Source organism: Ursus americanus, chromosome X (assembly GCF_024610735.1).
Source record: "Ursus americanus isolate L20-20 chromosome X, mUrsAme1.1.p, whole genome shotgun sequence".
Lineage (NCBI taxonomy): Eukaryota > Metazoa > Chordata > Mammalia > Carnivora > Ursidae > Ursus > Ursus americanus.
This window is the reverse complement of record NC_142164.1, coordinates 88,000,967-88,023,973: the sequence shown is the minus strand read 5'-3', so window position 1 is coordinate 88,023,973 and position 23,007 is coordinate 88,000,967. Positions and strand designations below refer to the sequence as shown.

At 47.7% G+C, this 23,007-nt stretch overlaps 1 non-coding gene across 1 annotated transcript; it reads left to right on the top strand.

Moving 5' to 3' along the window:
• The first annotated feature begins 14,876 nt into the window (after nt 1-14,876).
• TRNAN-AUU (transfer RNA asparagine (anticodon AUU)) lies at nt 14,877-14,949 on the top strand. Its single transcript has one exon. It is a non-coding gene; the product is annotated as a tRNA-Asn (tRNA).
• Nucleotides 14,950-23,007: the final 8,058 nt, after the last annotated feature.

Genomic DNA, 23,007 nt, shown 5'->3' with positions numbered 1-23,007 from the left:
GTGGATTATATATATACAAAGGATAACTTTTGCAAGGCGGTAGTACTTCTAAACTGGTCCAAGGGCTGACGCTGGACTGGCTGAATGAGGAACATTTGGGGAGCTTTTTTAAAAACCCAATTTCCGGGGGCGCCTGGGTGGCTCAGTCGGCTAAGCGTCTGCCTTTAGCTTAGGTAGTGATCTCTGGGTCCTGGGATCGAGTCCCGAGTCGGGCTCCCTGCTCGGCGGGGAGCCTCCTTCTCTCTCCCCCCACTCGTGTTCTCTCTTGCTCTGCTCTCACTCTCAAATAAATTAAAAAAAAAAAAAATCTAAGAAACAAATGTCTGGGTCCCACCCCGGAGACTGAGCATAGACGCGGTGCGTCCAGGAGTCTGCGGCATTGTTAGGTTCCACATGCAACGTGCAGTGGGGTTTGAAAACCATTTCCAGAGGGCACTGCTGTTCTTTAAAACATTGGCGGGGGGGGGGGGGGGAGCTTTTAAACCACAGACGAGTCAAGTAGAACGAACACCCACGCACCTCCGAGCCAGAATGGGCATGTCTGCTTCTAGTGTTATTTTCATCAAAAGAAATCAAGTATGATAACCAAGTCCCCTGTCCCCCGTCCTCGGCCCCGTTCTCTCACCTTGCTTCCAAAGCCACCGGGCGGCCGTTTGCTGTGTGTAAGGGAGCCCAGCCCGCCGCCGGAGGGCCAGCTCCGCACGCCGCAGCAGCCCTAGGCTGGCAGTCCCACGGGGAGAACCGAAGTCGTGCTTCTCCAGAGAAGGACCAGGAGGATCTTTAAAAATTCTAAGGAAAAAGAAAAAAAATTGGTAAATCCGGGAACACTGATAACACATCGTGTGAGCAAAATGACCTGAGTGTAGTATTTCCTAGCTAAGATATCAGGGCCCAGAGGAATGGATGGTGTTTCTCCAGAAGTGACGATGGGGGTCTGGGTTACAAACGGTGTTCTGCACAGACGTGGGGTTAGTGAGGAGGGAACAGAAGGCAAGCTGAGGACAAAGTAGAAGCTGACACCCCACAACCCCCCCCCCATGGGATCTATGCGACATGCCTCATGCCCTCCTGGCTGCCCTAAAGCTAAGGAAAGGAAAGACGACTTATAGAGACCACAATCCTGCAAGACTTGAGTCTCCCTCGGTGTACTACGTCTTAGGGATCTACAAGAACAAAGCGTTTCTATCAATAACCTAGCTTCCAGAAGGGAATGTAGATACAGTTCAATGTCCCTATAACCTACAGCCCGTTGAGAGATACTTGAAGCAGGCAGAGTGTAACGTTCCTCCAGGAAGCTCCCAACCATCTTAATGTGAACGCCTTGCCAGATGGAAAAACCACCTTAACTTGACAATGGCAAGGCCTCCGGTGTCCTGGGAGTCATCTTTAACATATGAAAGTACTCTCTTGAAACCTCCCTTTCTCCTTACCTCCCCCAACCCCATAGTATATAATCAGCCACCCCTCACAACCCAGGGGGCGGCTCTTTCTGCCCGCGGGTCCTGTCCCCGGGCTTTAATAAACCCCCATTTTGCACCAACGACGTCTCAAGAATTCTTTCTTGGTCGTCGGCTCCGGACTCCTCCCCACTGAACCGCACCGAAACCCCACCACCTCATCAGTGAGACAGGACTGCCTTCTACCCTTCCTGAAAACAAGATCCCTAGTCATCTGGTTTTTCTCCCCTGGGATTAGAGTCCCACGAGCAAGAGGAGGCTGGTTTCTGTCAAATTTTCCTTTCCGAAAAGAGAAGTACTGAGCCCCAGCTCTGCAACTAGGGCTCTGATCCCGCCGCAGACCGCTCCTCTGGCTTTCAGTCTGCAACCAGCAGCCCCACCGCAATGTTCCCGGAACAAACAACAACTGAAGGAGCGCTTGCGGCCATCTGTTCGAGTTGGTGCGTTTTGCCTCTGGTGTTTATAAACCTGCTTCAGTAAGAAGCAAAAACAAAGCCCTGAGTTTAGCAAAAAGCATGGTTGGCTGAGCAGCCAGAAGCAATTTCCAACTCAGAAAGAAACACGACTTAATTTATTTTTATCCAGGATGTTTTGGGACCGTGCGACTTGCTTCAGAGCAACAAATGCTGTATGCTCTGGTACTGCTGGCCTCTTCTCTTTGAAGGAAAGCAAAGACCATGTGGGGGCGTCACAACTTTGGGGTCGTGTTTGCACGTCTCAATGTGGCTTTGCTGCTGAAATTAGCAGGAAGAATGTTCTGGAACCTCTGCCCAGCTAGTTCACCCAGTGGTTCCTGGCGGTGCTCGGGAGAGGACTTCCGTGGATGACCAATGGCGGTTGGCTCGGGGCTTTGTGTGCTTTGGAAAACGCCAGTGGGGATTTTTCCCTGCGGATTTGTCGGGGCTCTGGCGAGCTAGTACTGCATGCATCGCGTCTTTGCAATCCAACAGGACGACGCGGAAAGACTGGATTATCTCGGACAGCTGTCACCCTCATCACCCGATGAGGAAGGCGGACTGTCCTCGTCCTGGGCCGAAATCCCTGCTCCGAAAGCTAAAAGCCTTTCCGGGGGTTTCTCAGCAGGCAGAGGGCAGCACAAAAACTTGTCTCCTTTGTCTTCCGCCAGGGGTCACACGAGCCGGCGCAGGGGCGGCGCGCGCGGGGGGCGCGGGGCGCGCGGGCTCTCCCGGCGGCGGGTCCATGGCCTCGGCCAGCAGGCAGCCGGGAAAGGGGCCCGCGCGGCCCGGGGACCCACGTAGACGGTCCTGTCTCCAAAGAGACCGTCGGTGTGTCCCAGCTGCGTGGGGACTATTTTGTAATCAGTTCCACCCCCTCCCCCCAGGACAACTGCTGCCCGTGCGGGGGAGAGAGGATGTTAAAGACGTTTTTGTCCACAACCCGGTTCCTCTCTCTTTCGGAGAAAACCGAGGCTGGGCTTTCCGGTTTGCACGGTGGGGGGTGTCGGACAGAGTTCACCAGAAAAAAATGGGCTGGCAAAGATTGAAAGTTATTCATAGAATAAACTCTTTGTAAGTGTTGGATTTTTTCCCCCAATAGGTGATCTTTTTTTTTTTCCCCCTTCTGCTTTCTTAATTTACTACCAAAGTACAGAATCTAATGAGACTGCTTTAAATACGAGAAGTGCAGTTTCTGGGGCTTTCGGGGCCTCTGCTAAATGTCGAGGGCAGCAAGCTGCCACTCCCAGGGAAGGTCCCACGTTTAGGACTTTTTTGGGTTATTTATTTATTTATACTTTATGTATGTATGTATGTATGTATGTATGTATGTATGTATGTATGTATGTATTTAAGTAGGCTCCACTCCCAAGGTGGGGCTTGAACTCACCACCCCCTGATCAAGAGTCCCACGCTCTACCACCTGAGCCTGCCAGGCGCCCCCCACCCCTTTTCCTCCCCGAGGCTTTTTTAAATCATTTTTTAACAATGAAAACCCATTTGAGAATTGCGGCCTGGCAGACGGTTCTGTTTAGTCCTCCTCTGGCAAAGCAGGCTCTTGCCTGAAACAGCAGGCATAAGGAAACGAATGTGGAAGCGTGCCATCGTGTGATTTCTCCAAGTTTTTTGTACCCTGCGTCTGTCCCTCCTCCGCTGGCTCATGAATAACAGTCCCCAGCTTTGACGTCTTGCTAACTCCGTCACACTCCACTGGCCCCGCTGGGAAGTCCCTCCGCGCCAGGAGCCACAACACCGCGGTAACTAAATTAGTTAACAATGCTCCCTCCCGGAATCGAACCCACGCAGTTGGACTCCAAGGCTCAGCAGCAATCGGATCAAATTCCTTTTTAAGCCTTTTTAAAAAGATTTTCTTTATTAGAGAGTGCGCGTGCACGAGAGAGAACATGCACCCACAGAGGGAGCAGCAGACTCCCCACCGAGCAGGGCCCCCCACCCCGCGTGTGCGTGGGGGTGGGGGGCTTGGCTGGATCCCAGGACCCTGGGATCATGACCTGAACCCAAGGCAGACGCTTCACCAACTGAGCCCCCCAGGCGTCCCAGAATCAAATTCTTTGTCACAAGTGTCTCAACCACACAATAATTTGACTTATGATCTATCTGTATGTAAAATCTGCCTGGTAACACAGAAGCACTCATTTTTGTAATTTTTTTAAAGCCTTCATAAACAGCGATTCCAGGAGGTTCACTGTGGGCTTCCTTAAGGACCTCTTAGCCCAAGCTCCCCGTGGACAGCAGCCGTTTTGAGCACGGGCTGTTAACCCCACCCGAGAAAGCACCTGCGTTCTGACTGAAAGGTGCAGTTTGCAATGTACTAAGGACAAGCAGAAGCCTTCAGAGGCTGGTTTCCTGTACGGGATCAAAACAAGGCAGATGGATCAAATGGGGTGAAATGAAGCCTCCTGCTGGTAATAAATGGTTTTGTGCCCTTCTATTTACCTATGCCCTCAACCTATCAGTGAATTTTAGGGTAAGAAATTAGAAAGCTGTGTCTAGGTAACTACTTCTCAACTGTGCCAGATATTAACATTTTAGTAACTGGAAAGCAGCACCAGTCTCTCATTGGCATAAATCTCCTTGATTACCCACGCATTCTACCCTGGAAGAAAATACATTTTCCCCCACGGGACTCAAAGCTGTTTTCATTAGGAATGAAAATAAATGCAACCCACAAGCATCATTTTCCCCCCGAAACTGGCTGTTGTGGGGGAAGATAAAGGTTGCTCACCACTAAGAGATTTCTAAAAGCTACAAGAGGTTCTGATTTGAACAGTGTGATTTCTAATTAGCCAAAGACCCCACGAATGCCTGATTAAGAAAACCTACATGGGGGCCGCCTGGGTGGCTCAGTCGTTAAGCATCTGCCCTTTGCTCAGGGCATGATCCCAGGGTTCTGGGATTGAGCCCCACATCGCGCTCCTCTGCTGGGAGCCTGCTTCTTCCTCTCCCGCTCCCCCTGCTTGTGTTCCCTCTCTCGCTGGCTGTCTCTCTCTCTGTCAAATAAATAAATAAGGAAGGAAGGAAGGAAGGAAGGAAGGAAGGAAGGAAGGAAGGAAGGAAGGAAGGAAGGAAGAGAAAACAAACCTACATGGGCTGATATAGGTCAAAGGGTACAAATCATCAATTTTAAGAAGAATAAGGTCGGGGCGCCTGGCTGGGTGTGGAGATTACTTAAAAATAAAAGAAAAGAAAAGATAAGGTCTAAGGATCTAATATACCGCATGGTAACTATAATTAATATATCATTGTAGACTTGAAAGTTGTTGAGAATAGGGGCGCCTGGGTGGCTCAGTCATTAAGCGTCTGCCTTTAGCTCAGGGCGTGATCCCAAGTTCTGGGATCGAGCCCCACATCAGGCTCCTCCGCTGGAAGCCTGCTTCTTCCTCTACCACTCCCCCTGCTTGTGTTCCCTCTCTGCTGGCTGTCTCTCTCTGTCGAATAAATAAATAAAATTAAAAAAAAAAAGTTGAGAATAGATCTTAAACACGCTCGCCACACACACAGAGCCAAGTATGTTTCAACGATGGGAGGAGATGGATGTGTTACTTTGATCTGGACAACCCCTCTACTATATACATGTCCATCAACTCATCGTGTTGTGCACTTCAACTATATACAATTATATTTGTCAATTATTACTCAATAAAGTTGAAGTAATTTCTATACCCAACGTGGGGCCCAAACTCATAACCCCGAGATCAAGAGTCATATGCTGTCCCAACTGAGCCTGCCAGGTGCCTCAAAAGATTTTTTTTTTTAATTTTTATTTTAAGTAAATCAATAAAGTTTTTTAAAAACAAACTAGTAAGAATAACTAAAGAAGGAAACAAGATAACCAGATGGGAAGCTCCCAGGGCCCCTAAGGGAGGAATCGAGGGAGGGGCAGTTTCTAAACACTGGGCTGCTCCCTAAACCTCATACTCTGAGGATTTGTCTGGTCAAAATGAGGCAGATGAGAGAAATCGAAACAACACAGTAAGATTTTCATAAACCTGAAATTGCTCCATTAAAGAGACTGTCCTATGAGATTATAGGATCTTTGAACCTTTTAAAATTCAAATATCCATCCTTCTATGATGATGATACTAGTGGGTTGTTGTTTTAATTCTCCAACTTGCCAAAACACAAAGTTGGCAAACGAATGTTGGTCTCCTTTAAAAAAAAAAGAAAAAAGAAAGAAAGAAAAGTGATTCAGACCTAAACACACAAGCAGATTGAAAGTGAAGGAACGAAAAAACATTTATCATGCAAATGGAAGTGAAAAGAAAGCTGGGGTAGCAACACTTATTTCAGACAAAATAGACTTTAAAATAAAGATTGTAGGGGTGTCTGGGTGGCTCAGTCAGTTAAGTGTCTGACTCTTGATCTCAGCTCAGGTCTTGATCTCAGGGTCGTGAGTTCAAGACCCACGTTGGGTTCCATGCTGAATATGGAGCCTACTTAACAAAAAACAAAATAGGGGCTCCTGGGTGGCTCAGTCATTGAGCGTCTGCCTTCGGCTCAGGTCAGGATCCCAGGGTCCTGGGATCGAACCCCACATCAGGCTCCCCGGTCGGCAGGGAGTGTGCTTCTCCCTCTCCCTCTGCCTGCTGCTCCCCCTACTTGTGCTCACTCTCTCCGTGTCAAATAAATAAAATCTTTAAAAACAAAATAAAATAAAATGAATAAAGACTATAATGAGACAAAGAAGGACACTACATAATCATAAAGGGGACAACCCTACAAGAAGGCTTAACAATTGTAAGTATTTATGCACCCAACATGGAAGCAACCAGATTCCATAAAGCAGCAATTAACAAACATAAAGGAAGAAATCAATAGTAAAACAATAACCGTAGGGGACTTTGACACCCCACTTACATCAATGGATAGATCATCCAAACAGAAAATCAACAAGGAAAGAGAGGCTTTGAATGACACATGGGACCAGATGGGTCTAACAGATCTATTCAGAACATTCCATCCCCAAACAGCAGAAAACACATTCTTTTCAAGCGCACATGAAATATTCTCCAGAAAAGATCACATTAAGCCACAAAGCAAGTCTCAACAAATTCAAAAAGACTGAAATAAAATCATGCATCTTTCCCAAAGACAACGCTATGAAACCAGAAATAAACCACAGGAAAAGACCTAGACAGAACACAAATACATGGAGGTTAAATAACATGTTACTAAACAATGAATGGGTCAAACAAGCCATCAATGAGGAAATTAAAAAATACATCAAGATGAACAAAAATGAAAATACAGTGGTCCAAAATCTTTGGGATGCAGCAAAAGCTGTTCTAAGATTATAGCAATCCTACCTCAAGAAGCAAGGAAAATCTCACATAAATGACCTAACCTTACACCAAAAGGAGTCAGAAAAAAAAAAGAACAAACAAGAGTCAAAACAAGTAGGAGGAAGTAATAAACATTAGAGCAGAAATAAATGAAATAGAAACTAAAAAATCACACAATAGAACAGATCAATGAAACCAGGAGGTGGTTCTTTGAAAAGAGCAACAAAGTTGATAAACCTTTAGCCACACTGATTTAAAAAAAAAGGGGGGGACTCAAACAAAAACAGAAATGAACAGGGGAAATGACAAACAACATCACAGAAATACAAAGGATTATTAGAGTATATTATGAAAAATTATATGGAAACAAATTGGACAACCTAGAAGAAATGGATAAATTCCTAGAAACATAACTGAATCAGGAAGAAATAGAAAATATGAACAGACCGGTTACCAGCAATGAAATTGAATCGGTGATCAACAAACTTCCATCAGACAAAAATTTGGGACCAGATGGCTTCACAGGGAAATTCTACCAAACTCTTAAAGAAGAGTTAACACCTATTCTTCAAAAACTATTTCAAAAAATAGATGAGGAAGGAAAGCTTCCAAATTCATTCTATGAGACCAACATTACCCTGATTCCAAAACCAGATAAAGACACCACAAAAAAAGAGAACAGGCCAATATCTCTGATGAACACAGATGCAAAAATTCTTAACAAAATATCAGCAAACTAAATCCAACAATACATTTTAAAAAATCATTCGTTACGATCAAGTGGATTTATCCCAGGGACGCAAGGGTGGTTCAATATTCACAAGTCAATCAGCGCGATCCATCACACCAACGAGAAAGGATAAAAGCCACATGATCATTTCAGTAGATGCAGAAAAAGTATCTGACAAAGTACAACATCCATTCATGATAAAAACTCTTAACAAAGTAGGGGGTAGAGGGAACATACCTAAACATAATAAAGGCCATATATGAAAAACCCACAGCTAACATCATCCTCAATGTTGAAAACCTGAGAGCTTGTCCCCTAAAGTCAGCAACAAGACAAGGATGTCCACTCTTACCCCTTTTATTCAACATAGTACTGGAAGTCCTAGACACAGCAATCAGACAACAAAAAGAAATCAAAGTCATCCAAATTGGTAAGGAAAAAATAAAACTTTCAGTATTTGCAGATGACATGATACTATATATAGAAAACTTTAAAGACTCCACCAAAAAAAACTATCAGAACTAATCAATGAATTCAGTAAAGTTGCAGAATACAAAATCAATATACAGAAATTTACTGCACTTCTATACACTCATAATGAAGTGGCAGAAAGAGAAATGAAGAAAACAACCCCATTTACAATTGCACCAAAAAGAATAAAATGCCTACGAATAAACTTAACCAAGGAGGTGAAAGAGCTGTACTCTGAAAGCTGTAAAACACTGAAGAAAGAAATTGAAGATGACACAAACGGAAAGATATTCCATGCTCATGGATTGGGAATACCAGTATTGTTAAAATGCCCATACCACCCAAAGCAACCTACATATTTAATGCAATCCCTATCAAAATACCAAGAGCATTTTTCACAGGGCTAGAACAAATCATCCTAAAATTTGTATGGAACCACGAAAGACCCAGAATAGCCAAAGCAATCTTGAAAAAGAACAAAACTAAAGATATCACAATCCTGGATTTCAAGATATAATACAAAGATGTAGTAATCAAAACAGTACGGTACTGGCACAAAAACAGACACATAGATCAAAGGAACAGAATAGAGAGCCCAGGAATAAACCCATGATTACATGGTCAATTAATCTACAACAAAGGAGGCAAGAATATGCGATGGGAAAAAGTCTCTTCAACAAATGGTGTTGGGAAAACTCGACAGCAACATGCAAAAGAGTGAAATTGGACCACTTTCTAACACCATACACAAAAATAAACTCACGATCGACTAAAGACCTAAATGTGAGACCTGAAACCATAAAAATCCTTGACGAGAGCACAGGCAGTAACTTCTCTGATATTGGCTGTAGCAACATTTTTCTAGATATGTCTCCTCACGCAAAGGAAACAGAAGCAAAAATAAACTATTGGGATTGCATCAAAATAAAAAGCTTCTTCACAGCAAAGGAAACAGTCAACAAAACAAAAAGGCAACCTACTGAATGGGAGAAGATATTTGCAAATGACATATCCGATAAAGGGTTAGTATCCAAAATATATAAAGAACTTATACAACTTGCAGAACATTTTTTACACTAAACCACCATTTTAGCAAAAAAAATACACATTCACATACACACATATATGTGTGTTTCTTATTCCTATAACATCTTCAGAATAATTCTTAAAACACCGGGGACGCCTGGGTGGCTTAGTTGGTTAAGTGTCTGACTCTTGGTTTCGGCTCAGGTCATGATCTCAGGGTCACGGGATCAAGCCTTAAGTTGGGCCCCACGCTGAATGGGGAGTCTGCTTGAGATTCTCTCCTTCTCCCTCTGCCTCTCCCCCCACCCTGCTCATGCTCCCTCTCAAATAAATAAATCTTTAGACCTTTTTTAAAAAAAAAAATGGTAAAATTGGTAACCTCTAAGGGAAAAAAATGTATGCACATGAACTGACAGTAGAAGCAACACATTTTTCAATATAAACCCTTCATATCTTTTGCTTTTGCAACATGTCTATATCATTAACTCAATAAGATTTAAAAATTACTCACTGAAATGATAAAATTATTTAAAAAACAGAATCATACAACACCAAAAAAAAAAAAAAAAAAGAAATCCAAATAATCCAATGTAAAAACGGGCGGAAGCCATGAACAGACATTTCTCCAAAGACAGACGTCCAGATGGCCGACAGGCACATGGAAAGATTCTCAACATCTCTCAGCATCAGGGAAATGCCCATCAAAACTACAGCGAGCTACCACCTCACACCTGTCAGCACCGCTAAAATCAACAACACAAGAAACCACAGGGGTTGGCGAGGCTGTGGAGAGAGAGACGAACACCTGTGCACTGGGAATGCAAACTGCTGCAGCCACTGTGGAAAACAGTATCACGTCTCCTCTAAAACTTAGAGACAATTACCACAGGATCCAGTAATTCCACTACTGGCTGTTTACCCAAAGAAAAGCAAAACACTAATTCGAAAGGATCTCTGCACCCTTATGTTCACTGCGGCATTATTTACAATCACCAAGATACAAAAGCAACCTATGTGTCCGTCAGTTGCTGAATGCAGACGAGAGTTGTGGTATATAGACACAATAGAATACAACCCGGCCATAGAAAAGAATGAGATCTTGCCATTAGCAACAACATGGATAGATCTAGAGGGTAATATGCTAAGTGAAATCAGTCAGAGAAAGACTAATACAATATGATTTCACTCATAAGTGGAATTTAAGAAATAAATGAAGAACAAAGAGACACAAACCAAAAAACAGACTCCTCACTCTAGAGAACAAACAGATGGTCACCAGAAGGGAGGTGTGGGGGGTTGGGTGAAATCGGTGAAGGGGGTGAAGGAGGGCACTTGTGATGAGCGCTGAGTAATGGATTCAATTGTTCAATCACTACCTGTACAACCGAAACTAATATAACACTGTATGTTATTTCTAGAACTTAAAAATAAAATCAATTTTTTTTTTCCCCAGATGGAACCTGGAACTCTGAGAGCAGCTCACCCATGGTATGTCAGTTAGGAAATGCTGAATTCCAAATGACCGGAGTTGGAATGGGGCTGCTCTTGTCACTTGTGCAGCTGATTCATAGTCAAGAGCAGGGTGGAACAGAGAGGACGAAGGTGGATTTATTTTCTGTAACTAGAAGAGCTGACAGGTCAAAGGACCCCAGGCTATTAAAGTCTTACCTGGACCTGGTTTGTTCACAGATCCACAGGCCGGGGAAAGATTCCCTGCGTGTGGATTTGGAGACAAGACTCCCCCACCCAGAGAATTCTGGAAGTAAAGGGGAGATTGGCTACCTTTCCTAGAACTGGCTATCACAATGTGTCCCCCTCCCCTGGCAAAGGACCATGTCAGCCAGCTAGTCCAGGCGGGGCCTCCAAAGGCTCCCCGCACCCTTCCCCGCCCCACAGCCAGCCAGTCTCCCCTCTTCTTGCTTTCTATCAGGGCCTGAGGCCGAGCCTGATGAGCCCCGAGATTCCCTGGGCTGGGGGGGGCGGGGCGGGCAGGCGCTGGAAGAGCGGCTCGCATCCGAGCATCAGCAGGGAGCGCCGGACCCAGGCGAACCCCCAGATGAGGGCAAGACACAGAGGAAAGGTACATGTGTCTCTCTTCAGAATCGCCCAAATGTGGAAACGGCTCGAGTGCCCAATCACAGAACGCAGCACAACCATGTCCACACGATGGAGTATTTTTCGGCCACAAGAAGGGGTGACGTACCCGCACACGCTAGGACACGGATGAACCTTGGAAACAGCACGCTTCGGGGAAAGATGCCAAACACCCGACAGTCTATGATTCCATCTGTATGCAATATCCAGAACAGGCGAATCCACAGGGACGGAAAGATTAGTGGTTGCCCGGGGCTGGGAGAGGGGTGGGGACAGGCAGTGACCGCGAACGGTACCGGATTCTTTTTGCGGTGATAGAAATGTTCTGGAACTAGATAAGGTTGATGGTTGCACCACACTGCGACTGTACTGAAGGCTGGTGAACTGTACACTTTAAGATGATTAAAACAGTGACTTTTGTGTTCTGCTTATTTACACACACACACAGACACGTGTGCCTTTCCTGCCTGTGGTTACAAGGAAGTCTCACCCCCCCCCCACAGCCCCCCACCCCCGCGGGTTCCACAGATACCCTCCTGTACCTTCTCTGTTGGCCAACACTTCCCGCCACCTCTCCCCCACCCTCACCCCCGCGCCCCAACCAGTAGCTATTGTGAATGCGCCGCGTGCAAAGGCCCGGCAGCCTCCCACACCTGAAGCGGGGCTATCCAGGGCTCAGCTGTGGGGACTGATGATCGTCACGCTTATCACAGTGATTTTCTCACCTGAATCCTTTGCTTCTGCCTCCTCACCCCAACCCTGTACTCAGGCCTGGAAGGGGAGCTCTGGACAGTCTCCCGGAGACCCCCTCGGGGGCCCTGAGGCCCAGGGGTCGAAGACAGTACTTTGTTGAAAACCTGAGCTACACCGCGGCTCCCAGACCCAAGCCAGCCAGCCTCGGAGGGGGCTGCCCCGCGGGGTGGGCCCTCCTCCCAGGCCATAGCCTGGGCATAGTCCCGCCCTGTCACAAGCACCCCGGGATCACCGCCTAAGCCACCCTCCCAGGTCCCAGACACCCCAAACCAAGAGCAGGGATGTCCTGTACGCTTTAGGAACCTGACGGCTGCCCAAGTCCCCAGGAGGCCTAGTGCGGGGGGAAGCCACCCTCCCGTCGCCCGCAGACCTCAGCAGGGGTCCCGGCCCTTTCCCCCCGGGGGGCTCATGGGTAAGGAAAACTCTTCTGTGCACCTGAAAGGGTCCCCCGAACTTCAAAGAGGAAGGCGGCCGGTTCCCTGAGGCTCCTGCCCCATCACGTGCAGTCGTTCAAACCCGAGCGGGGTCCGCGCCAGGCCCTGCGGGCTTGACCTCGGTTCTGCCGGCGTCGAACGGCCGCGCGGAGCACCTGCGTTCAGAGCACCGGAAGTTCCCGGGAGCAGGTCCAGCCGGGAGCCGCCGCGGGGCCCTTGGCAACCGAGCGCACGCGGCCAGTGCTCCGGGATGAGGGTGTGGTGCCCTCTAGAGGCCACGGGGCCGCACGGCCGGGGCGGGGTTGGCGCTAGGGGGCCCCTGCGCGCGCCGGAGGCTGGCAGGTGCGGAACCTAGGTGCACGCCGAGGAGGGCCGGTTGTTCAAGGTCATAGGCAGACACGGATCCGAGCCTTCCGGAGTCGGTCCTTTGGTATTCCGCTGCCGCTCGTTAAAGAAAGAAAACAAAAAGCCCTCGCACACTCACACCCGCGCGGAGCTAATGAAGCTGAAGTGTCAGGGCACCTCATTTGCTGAAGACCTTTCAGGGGGAGGCCCCCAGAAATGTATTCACCTGGTCATGTGTGTGGGTACAATTTGCAGAAGTCAACTATTCGGGCTGTAATTGGTTAAGATCGCTCTCTTCCTGCTCTGACTCTCTGTCACACTTTTCCCCTCTGGTCCTGGAGAGGCCGAGGACCTTCGGGGGCTGGCCAAAGGGAAGTGGAGTTGAGAATACATGGAGTGTGCCTTTAATGAGAACTGTTTACATATGCAGTTATTGCTGGCCATCCCGGGGTAGGAATGACTTCCGGGAATAATCTCACTGCCCACCTGGCATCATGACATCGAGCACTACAGCAGCTGGGGCGTGGGAGGAGGAGAAATGAGGTTTGAAATGTGCAGAGCCGGAAGCTAGTCTGTGGGAAATTCTTCCAATCACCAAATGCCTAAACTTGTGAGCAGATCAAAACAGAAATTTGTCCTCTCGAGAATATCATCAAAAATGCAGTGAATATAATGGCAAACTCCCTATAAAATGAGATGATTTTTCAGGTATGTCCATATGTAACCAATAGAAATGATTCTGGAAAAATAAACTGTAACAAATTTTTTTTCAGATCATACCAAAGGAGAAAGCGATAAATTTTGAATAGAGGTAATATATGGGTTCTTGGTTTAATAATCTACTTAATGAAAAGAAGTGAAGTATACGAATACAATGGGAAAATACTTAAATTTCTTGCTGATTTGACCAAAATAGTGACATTGACAAAGATAACAGAAATCTCATAATAGACCTCGACAAGACATTGAGGTCAAGTTGGCTGATGAGTATTGTCAATTCAGAGTATTTAAAATTGGTCCCTGAATTTGAATCCTTGATATGCCCTGAAAATGTACAGCTTTTATATAAAAGAAACTTGATAGAGGTTTCCCCATATTTGACAGCAGTCTCCCAAATGTATACAACATTACTAATAACAAATTGCGAAGCCGGAAGTTTTCTAAACTATCAGTAATGAAAGTCAAATTTCCATCAACTACGCCTGAAGAAAAACGGAATAAGTTATCTTTCTATCCTCCCCCAAATCATAAACCCTTCAAACAACCACAAAACCTGGATCTACCCTCCCATCCATGTGCACACGCGCTCACATGCACATGCACAGACACACTCGTCTCACATACACGACAACCAAGAAGAACCACAGGCTCACTGAGTAAAAACAGGCACAAGATCCCTTTGCTAGAGACATTTGTGTGCTTTGGAGGAGCTCTTCTTTTTTTTTTTTTTAATTCTTTTTTTTATCTTAATTTTTTTTATTATATTATGTTAGTCACCATACAGTACATCCCTGGTTTCTGATGTAAAGCTCGAGGATTCATTAGTTGCGTATAACACCCAGTGCACCATGCAATACGTGCCCTCCTTACTACCCATCACCAGCCTATCCCATTCCCCCACCCCCCTCCCCAGGAGGAGCTCTTCTTATGGGCAAATGGGTGCTGGTGAACATAAGTCTGACATCAGACTACTCCAGAAAATACATAGAATCATAACATGCCCATCAATTTGCTAAAAGCTAGATCCGATGAGAATTATTTTTCCTAATTAAGCTAATTTTACTAACAAAGCCAATTTCCCCTGGGGTGCCTGGCTGGCTCAGTTGGTAGAGCATGTGACTATTGATTTCGAGGTTGTGAGTTCGAGCCCCACGTTGGGTGTAGAGATTGCTTGCAAATAAAAAAAAAAATTTTTTTAAAGCTTATTTTCCTGTTGGTTTCCCCAATGCTTTCCATTCCTTTACTCTCACCCCCAAAGGAATTGCAGAGGACAGCTTTGGGCCATTATTTTGCCATTCCCCTCAGACAGAAGGAGTGGTTTTTCTTCCTCGTTAGCCTCTTGCATATTTTTAGATCGTCATCATCTGTTATGCAAAAAAAAAAAAAATCAAACTTATTTTTTATCTTAATATTTCACGAGCCAAACTTCTTTTGTTCTATTGACATTTGTAGAAAGAGGTTTTTAAAAGTCTACTGCTCAGAGTAAAGCAGCCGCAGCCTGCAGAGAGGTACCTTGTCCATTTAAATGTGCAGTAATATCCTCCTTGGTAGGGAGCTTCTAGTCCCATGATGGTTTTTTCCTGTCAGGCGGTACTAGAAGAAAAAAACATAAGAGGCATAAGGGTATGCCAGATGGTGAAAAATAGGTTTACGGCACCAAAATAGTGTTGTTTTTATTAAAAACTAGGCTAGTATTGAATGCCAGAAGGTGTGAAACCCAGCTCTGAGTAAGAATCTCCGCATTTAGCATGAATCTTGGCCCATCTGAGCCTCCCACCAGGGGAAGCAGAGTGGGCCCACCAGCCTGCCTGCGGGCTGCCTGCACAGCATCCTGGAGGCTCGAGGGAGAGCAGGTAGGCGGGCCTGCTTCTTAGGAGGGCCAGCTTGGGCCCCCAACCCCTTCCTATCCCCATGCTCACCGCCATCAGACCGGAAGTTCTTGGCTAGGTGCTCTCTGACTCACCCACTTTCTTTCATACTGGATTCTGAAATCCAAGAACCCATAAGGCTGGGACCTTGACCTCCAAGAAGTTCTAGGCTTCTTCAGCATCAGTGAAGGTAACAGCTATCTCCAAATGTGTTCCCAGAACCCTTAGCGGCCAGTGTCCCTCAAACACTCCAACTTACGGGAAATCAGATCCGAGAGGGTTAGGGTCCTCACCAGGACAGTCCTTATTTACCTCCATCACCGTACTCTGAGACGGGTAGGTTTTGCTACAAAACAATGGACCACCAAGTTTAGTGCCTTAAGACACCAACTGTTTTGTTTTGTTTTGTTTAGAGAGACAGAGAGAGCATGCAAGCGAGGGGGGAAGGGCAGAGAGAGAGCAAGAGAGTCTTAAGCAGACTCTGCACCGAGCATGGAGCCTGATGCAGGGGTCTCGATCTCAGGACCCCGAGATCATGACCTGAGCCAAAATCAAGAGTCGGATGCTTAACTGACTGAGCCGCCCAGGTGCCCCATCTAACTCTTGATTTAGCTCTTGATTCTGTGGACTGGCGATGTGGGCTTGATGCCACTGATGCACGTGATTCATGTCCATGTCTACAGTCTCCAGTGCCAGGGTGGCTGGGGCAGGCTGGTTTGGAATGGCCTGGGCATCCCCCAGCAGGCTAGCCTGGGTCAGCTCACAGGGAGGTGGCTGGGTGGCAGGAGAGCAAACGGAAACAGCAAAAATGCCCAAGGCTTCTTGAGAGGCTTGGACCAGGCATGACGTTTGGTATTCGGATTGGTCAGAACAAGTCCCAAGACCAGGTTCAAGGGCTACGCCTCTTGGTGGGAGGAGCTGCTCTGCATTGAGGACGGGTACAGGTACAGGGAGGGTAATAATTGTGGCCATATGTTTTCTTTAAATATTTTATATTGTGGGGCGCCTGACTGGCTCAGTCGGTAGAGCGTGTAACTCTTGATCTCAGCGTCGTGAGTTCAAGCCCCACACTGGGCATGGAGCTTACTTAAACTTTTTTGTATTATGCTAAAATATACATAACATCACAATTACCCTTTTATCCATTTTTAGGTATACATTCGGTGGCATGAAATACATTCACATTGTTGTGCAACCATTGCCACCATCCATTTCCAGAGCTTTTTTTTTTTTTTAAAGATTTTATTTATTCATTCGACAGAGATAGAGACAGCCAGCAAGAGAGGGAACACAAGCAGGGGGAGTGGGAGAGGAAGAAGCAGGCTCATAGCGGAGGAGCCTGATGTGGGGCTCGACCCCACAACGCCAGGATCACGCCCTGAGCCGAAGGCAGATGCTTAACCGCTGTGCCACCCAGGCGCCCCTCCAGAGCTTTTTTTAAATAGACATTTTAAAAAATGCTATCTTTTATTCATTTAGCACTTTTACAGTTAGTACAGGACCATTTCTTTTCACCGCCTCAAAAAATCCTCTGTGTTCTGCCTATTCATCCCTCCCTCTCCCCCGACCCCTGGCAACCGCTTCTTAGGAGCGGCCATCTTTTTACTGTCTGCATAGTTTTGCCTTTTCCAAAAAGGCATATACTTGGAAGTGTACCGTGTGTAGCCTTTTTAGATTGGCTTTTGTCACTTAGTAACATGCATCTAAGCTTCCTCCACGTCTTTACGTGGCTTGACAGCTCATTTTTTTTTAGTGCTGAATCATGTTTTCTGTGTGGATGTACCACTGTTTATCCACTCACCTACTGAAAACATCTTGGTTGCCTCCAAGTTTAGGCAATTATGAACAAGCTGCTATAAACATCTGTGTGCAGGTTTTTGTGTGGACATAAGCTTTCAACGCCTTCGGGTAAATACCAAGGAACACGTTTGCTGGATTATATGGTAAGCCTAGGTTTCATGGGTTTTTGTGGTTTTTTCTTAACACTTTTTATTTTTTAAAGATTTTATTTATTTATTTGACACAGAGACAGACAGCCAGCGAGAGAGGGAACACAAGCAGGGGGAGTGGGAGAGGAAGAAGCAGGCTCCCAGCAGAGCAGGGAGCCCGATGCGGGGCTCGATCCCAGGACCCCGATCAGGCCCTGAGCCGAAGGCAGACGCTTAATGACTGAGCCACCCAGGCGCCCCCTGTCTTAACACTTTTTAAAAAGTAATCTCTATGCCCAACGTGCAGCTCGAACTCATGACCCCAAGATGGAGAGTTGCATGTTCCACCGACTGAGCCAGCCAGACGCCCTGCCTATGTTCAGTTTTGTAAGAAACTGTCAAACTACTTTGCAAAGTGGCCGCACCATTTTGCATTCTCACCAGCAATGAATGAGCTTTCCTGTTGCTCCACATTCTCACCAGCATTAGATGGCGTCAACTCCAGAATTTTTCATCATCCCAAACTCAAACTCTGTACAGTGACGGCCCCTTTCCCCCTTCCTCAGCCCCTGGTACCTCTATTCTACTGTCTGTTTCTATGAGTTCAACTATTCTAGATTACTCATACAACTGGAATTGTGGCCTTTTTCTTTTTTAGTTGTGGCCATTTTTGGAAACAATCTGTCACCTACTCTTAGAACAGGTAGATTGATGGGGCTCCAAATTCTTCATCATATACTTCTGTCCCACATGCTGGGTGCGACCATGCTTCCCAGAGTCACGTGTCCATGTAATCTCCAAGAGGCCTGGTCTCCTAGGGTGTGGTGGTGGAAGATCTTACTCTGCCTGAAGCTCAGGGTTCAACTTGGACTTGGAAGTGGTGGTCAGTGCCACAGGCAACTTAGCACAGACTTGCTCAGGCCCCACCCACTGTACCCCCCCCTTTTCTAAGATTTTATTTATTTGTCAGAGAGAGAGAGAGCACAAGCAGGGGCAGCGGCAGGCAGTGGGAGAAGCAGGCTCCCCACTGAGCAGGGAGCCCGATGTGGGACTCGATCCCCGGACCCTGGGATCATGACCTGAGCCGAAGGCAGATGCTTTACCGACTGAGACACCCAGCTGCCCCCTCTCTATCCCTTTTGTGTCAGTCCTGTCATACTCCGGAGAGCAGGCACGATGCTTCTGACAGGCCCCAGCTGGCTGGGTTGTGGGGGGATCAAGAGCCCCTCCAGCTTCCCAGACCGTCTGCACTTTCCACATCCGTGTGCCTTCTCCCTGAGCTCAGCTAGCAGGCAGCAGTGTGGCTGGCCTCTGCCACCTGGCGCCCTGGGCACAAAGGTGTGGAGACCCCAGGGAGGGAACTATTGAGATGCCCCTCCTTTTCACTGAACTTCAAACCCCCTATGATAACAGTGTAAGGCCCCAGCCTAGGATAGGAAAGGTGGAAGGGAAAGGGATGTGGAGAAAGGGAGAGAGAGGAAAAGCAGAATGAGGGGTGTGTGGTGAGGAATGAACCTTGCTCAGAGAAAGGGGTGGCCTTTGCCTTTAGCCCCTGAGAGGTGGTCTCAACCCATGCAGTGTCTTGCCTGGTAAGAGTGTCTTTGGTTCCAAGGGGGCCTGGACCACACTAGATAGTGTAACAATGTGATTTATGGTGGGGGCTTTGGGTCACACAGTCTCAGCTCAGCCTCCGGGGTGGGGGGCAATGGGCCATGTGTATAAGACTGAGCTCCAGGAAAAACTCCGGACACCGAGGCTCGGGTGAGCTTCCCTGGTTGGTGATATGCGGTGATATGCCTACATATTGTCATACATAGTTGCTGGGAGGAGTTAATGCTATCCATGATGCCACCAGCAGATGACAACTGGAAGGGCTCTGTTTGGACCCTTCTGGACTGTTCCCTGTGTCTCTTCCCTTACCTGATTTTAATCAGTGTCCTCTCACTGTCATAAACTATAACTGTGAGTGTGGCAACTTTCAGTGAGTTCTGTGAGTCCTTCTAGCAAATAATCAAAACTGAGGATGGTCTTGGGGACCCCTGAACTCTGCAGCTGGCATGAGAAGTGAGGGTGGTCTTGTAGACTGTTGCCTAGTTCTGCAGGAGGGTACACAGATGGAGAATGCTATCATGTTAACAGTAAATGCAAGAATAATGGTCATAGCGCCCTCGGTCAGATGGGGCAAGTGGATGCTTCTGGAAGCTGCTGGAGGAGAATCACAAGTTCAGTTCAAACTTGTCTTGGTTGGTGATGATGGTGCTGGAAAAAAATGACATTCGTGAAACGTCATTTGACTGGTGAATTGGAGAAGTATGTGACTGCATTGGAGGTTGAGGCCCATTGCCTTGTGTTCCACACCAGCAGAGGACCAGTAAGTCCAATGTATGGAATCCAGGGTGTCAGGAGAAATTTGGTGGACGGAGAGATGGCTATTATATACAAACCCAGTGTCTGATGTAACACCGAGCATTGCTTCCAAGGATGTGCCTGACTGGCATAGAGATTTGGTACAAGTCTGTGAAAACATCCCCATCGCATTGGGTGGCAACAGAGTGGGTATTAAGGACAAGAAAGTTAAGGCAAAATCCATCATCTTCCATCGAAAGAAGAATCTTCAGTACTGTGACATTTCTGCTAAAAGTAACTACAAACTTTGGAGAGCTCTTCCTTTGGCTTGTTTGAAAACTAATCGGAGACCCTCACTTGGAGTTTGTGGCCATGCCCGCTCTTGTCCCACCAGACGTTGGCACGGACACAGTTCTGGCAGTGCAGTATGAGGCTGGTAGAGGGGGACCCCACAGCATGCCCAGAAACACCATCTCTGCATGTACCAGATACCTCTTTCCTTTTGTGGCTGGTGCGCAATTTCGTGGTGTCCACGCCAACCACAGGTTGGCAGCTCTCTGATGCATGTGCCTTCCGCCAATTAGACCATCTTTATTTTAAGTGCCTAATAGGAAGAGACATATTTGGTTTCAAAATCCATTTGCATTACAATAAGAAATTTCAACATTTCATCTGTCCGCTAAAGGAAGAGCTGCCAGATTCTTTAAATATAATTTCAACTGTTGCACAATTTTAAATGGATGATAAAAAAAAGAGTCAATTGCTTACCTGCGCTAACAAAGTTTCTCCTTGAGGGGACTGTCAAGCATTCAAGTGTTAATCATCAAAAAGTCTAGATCGGGAATTATGTGTGGCCGTTGCGAGCACTAAACCTTATATAAAAAGTTATGTTGATGAAAGCAAACTGTGGTAGATTGATTAAAGGCCACCGATCCCTCCCATGCTCCTTTGCACTGTGCAGTAGGTCCTCCCACGTCTTCCTCCCATCCAGGGACCCGGCTATTTCTCCACCCCAATACCAGAGAGTCTGGGCTGCCCCTGTGACGTGCTTCGGCCAACAGAAAGAGGTGGAAGTGACTTGGGGCTCCCACAGTAAGTCAGGAAGCTTGAGGCTTCTGCCCTGATTCCCTTAGAAGGTTCAGGTTGCTACATAAGAGTCCATCTAGCCTACTAGAACAGGAGAAGCCATGAAGGAGAGGAGACCTGAGGTGTCCTAGTCCACACAGCCAGACGTGCAAGTGAAGCCATCTTGGATCTTCTAGCCCAGCTGAGCCTCCCTCTTGAATGAGTCCAGTCAAAACCCACAGAGGAAGTGCCCGGCCAAACCAGCACAATTGTGACAAAGCATGGACTATTGCTGTTTTAGGCCAGTATAGTTTGGGGTGGCTTGTTACACAGCAAAGGCTAACTGAAACACAAGCTCAATTTATCATTAAAAAAATGAAAGGATGGGAGTGCCTGGGTGGCTTGGTCTGTTAAGCCTCTGACTCTTGATTTTGGCTCAGGCCATGATCTCAGGGTCGTGGGATTGAGCCCCAAGTCGGGCCCCACACTCAGCCTGGAGTCTGTTTGAGATCCCCTCTCTCTCTCTCCCTATGCCCCTCCCCCCTGCTCTCTCTCTAAAATAAATAAATAAATCTTAAAAAAAAAAAAGAAAAAGAAAGGATAAGAACAGGAGGGGGCAGTGGGTGGGGAGAGAGATGAAACAAAACTGACCCTACCTTGATAACTGTTGAGGCTGAAGATGCATTATCTACGCATCTAGTTTTTGTATGTGTGAAATTTTCCATAGTATAAAGGAGAAAATAAAGGGAGGGTTGTGAAGACTTCATTAGGAAACCGTATATACATACTGAATATTTAACGCCATTTCTAACAGTTTATATTTCATTTTCTTTACCTGATTGCATAATACACACAATGAAATCATTTTTTCCCCCACCAGGCCCCATTTCGACTCTGCAAATACTCTCCAGTTCACCCCTGAAAGTCATTGAGATATTATATAATATACATTTTCTGGGTGTCCCATGAGCTGAACAAGGATGAGGAGCCGGGCCTGAATCCACATCCAAAAGCCTCGCCAAAGGCAGCTGGCGCCCCCAACAGGGCTCCAACAAGGTAGGAGCTCCAGCAGGGCGGGGCTCCAACAGGGCAGGCGCCCCTGGCCCCCCACTCCCCCATCCTCCCGCCCGCCCTCCTGCCCACGCTCGGGCTCCAGTAGCGACTGTGCCCAGGCCCGCCTGCCCGAAGGCGCGCGCCTCGTCCTCGGGGTGGGGGTGAGGGTGCTGGGAGGGGCCGGAAAAGGCGGGCCAGCCTGAATTAAGAACCGCTCCAAATCATCCGGGGAGGGGCCAGAAGCTTCTCTTAGACCGATCGAGCAGTCCTTCTATCCCTTCCTCCAGCCTTGCGAGGGGACGGGGGGGGGGGCGCCCTGGGCTCCCAGTCGCCCTGGGACGCCCAGGCTTTGGGGAGCGGGGAACCTCTGCCCCTTTGAGTCACACTCTCCGGGAGTCCCGGCACCCCTGGGCTTTGATCCTCGACGGCTGTACACCCGCGCGCAGCCCCGAAGTGAAGGGGTGACGGAGCGCGGCGTCGAGGGCCGGGGGCGGGACCAGCGCTGTCCCCAGCGGGGCCCTAGGCGGCCGGGGAGGTGGGGGGGGGGCGGCCCGGCTGTGAGCTGCATCATCCCGCCCCCCATCCCGAGGCCGTCTGGAGCCCAACCTTCCACCGCCTTATCGGTCCCGTCCCGCTTCCTAAAGACGTTTGGAATGACATTCGAGCGCTCCGGCCTCGAAGCCACCTTCGCAGGAAGCCTTCTTCCCTTGCAAGGGCGCCCAGACCCCGCGGCGTGAGCGGGGGAGAGAGGGAGGGAGGCGAGAGAAGGGGGAGGGGGAGAGCGGGTAGCGGGGAAGGAGGGAGAGGAATGAATTGCATTGGCCGGTCGCATCCGCAGCGGATGATGCGGACACCCTCGGTGCGGCCCCCTCCCCCGGGGCTGAGCGCTCCGCTTCCCCACGCCAGGCTGCAGACAAGTGAGCAGACGGCACGTGGACCAGAACATAAACAAGGCTATT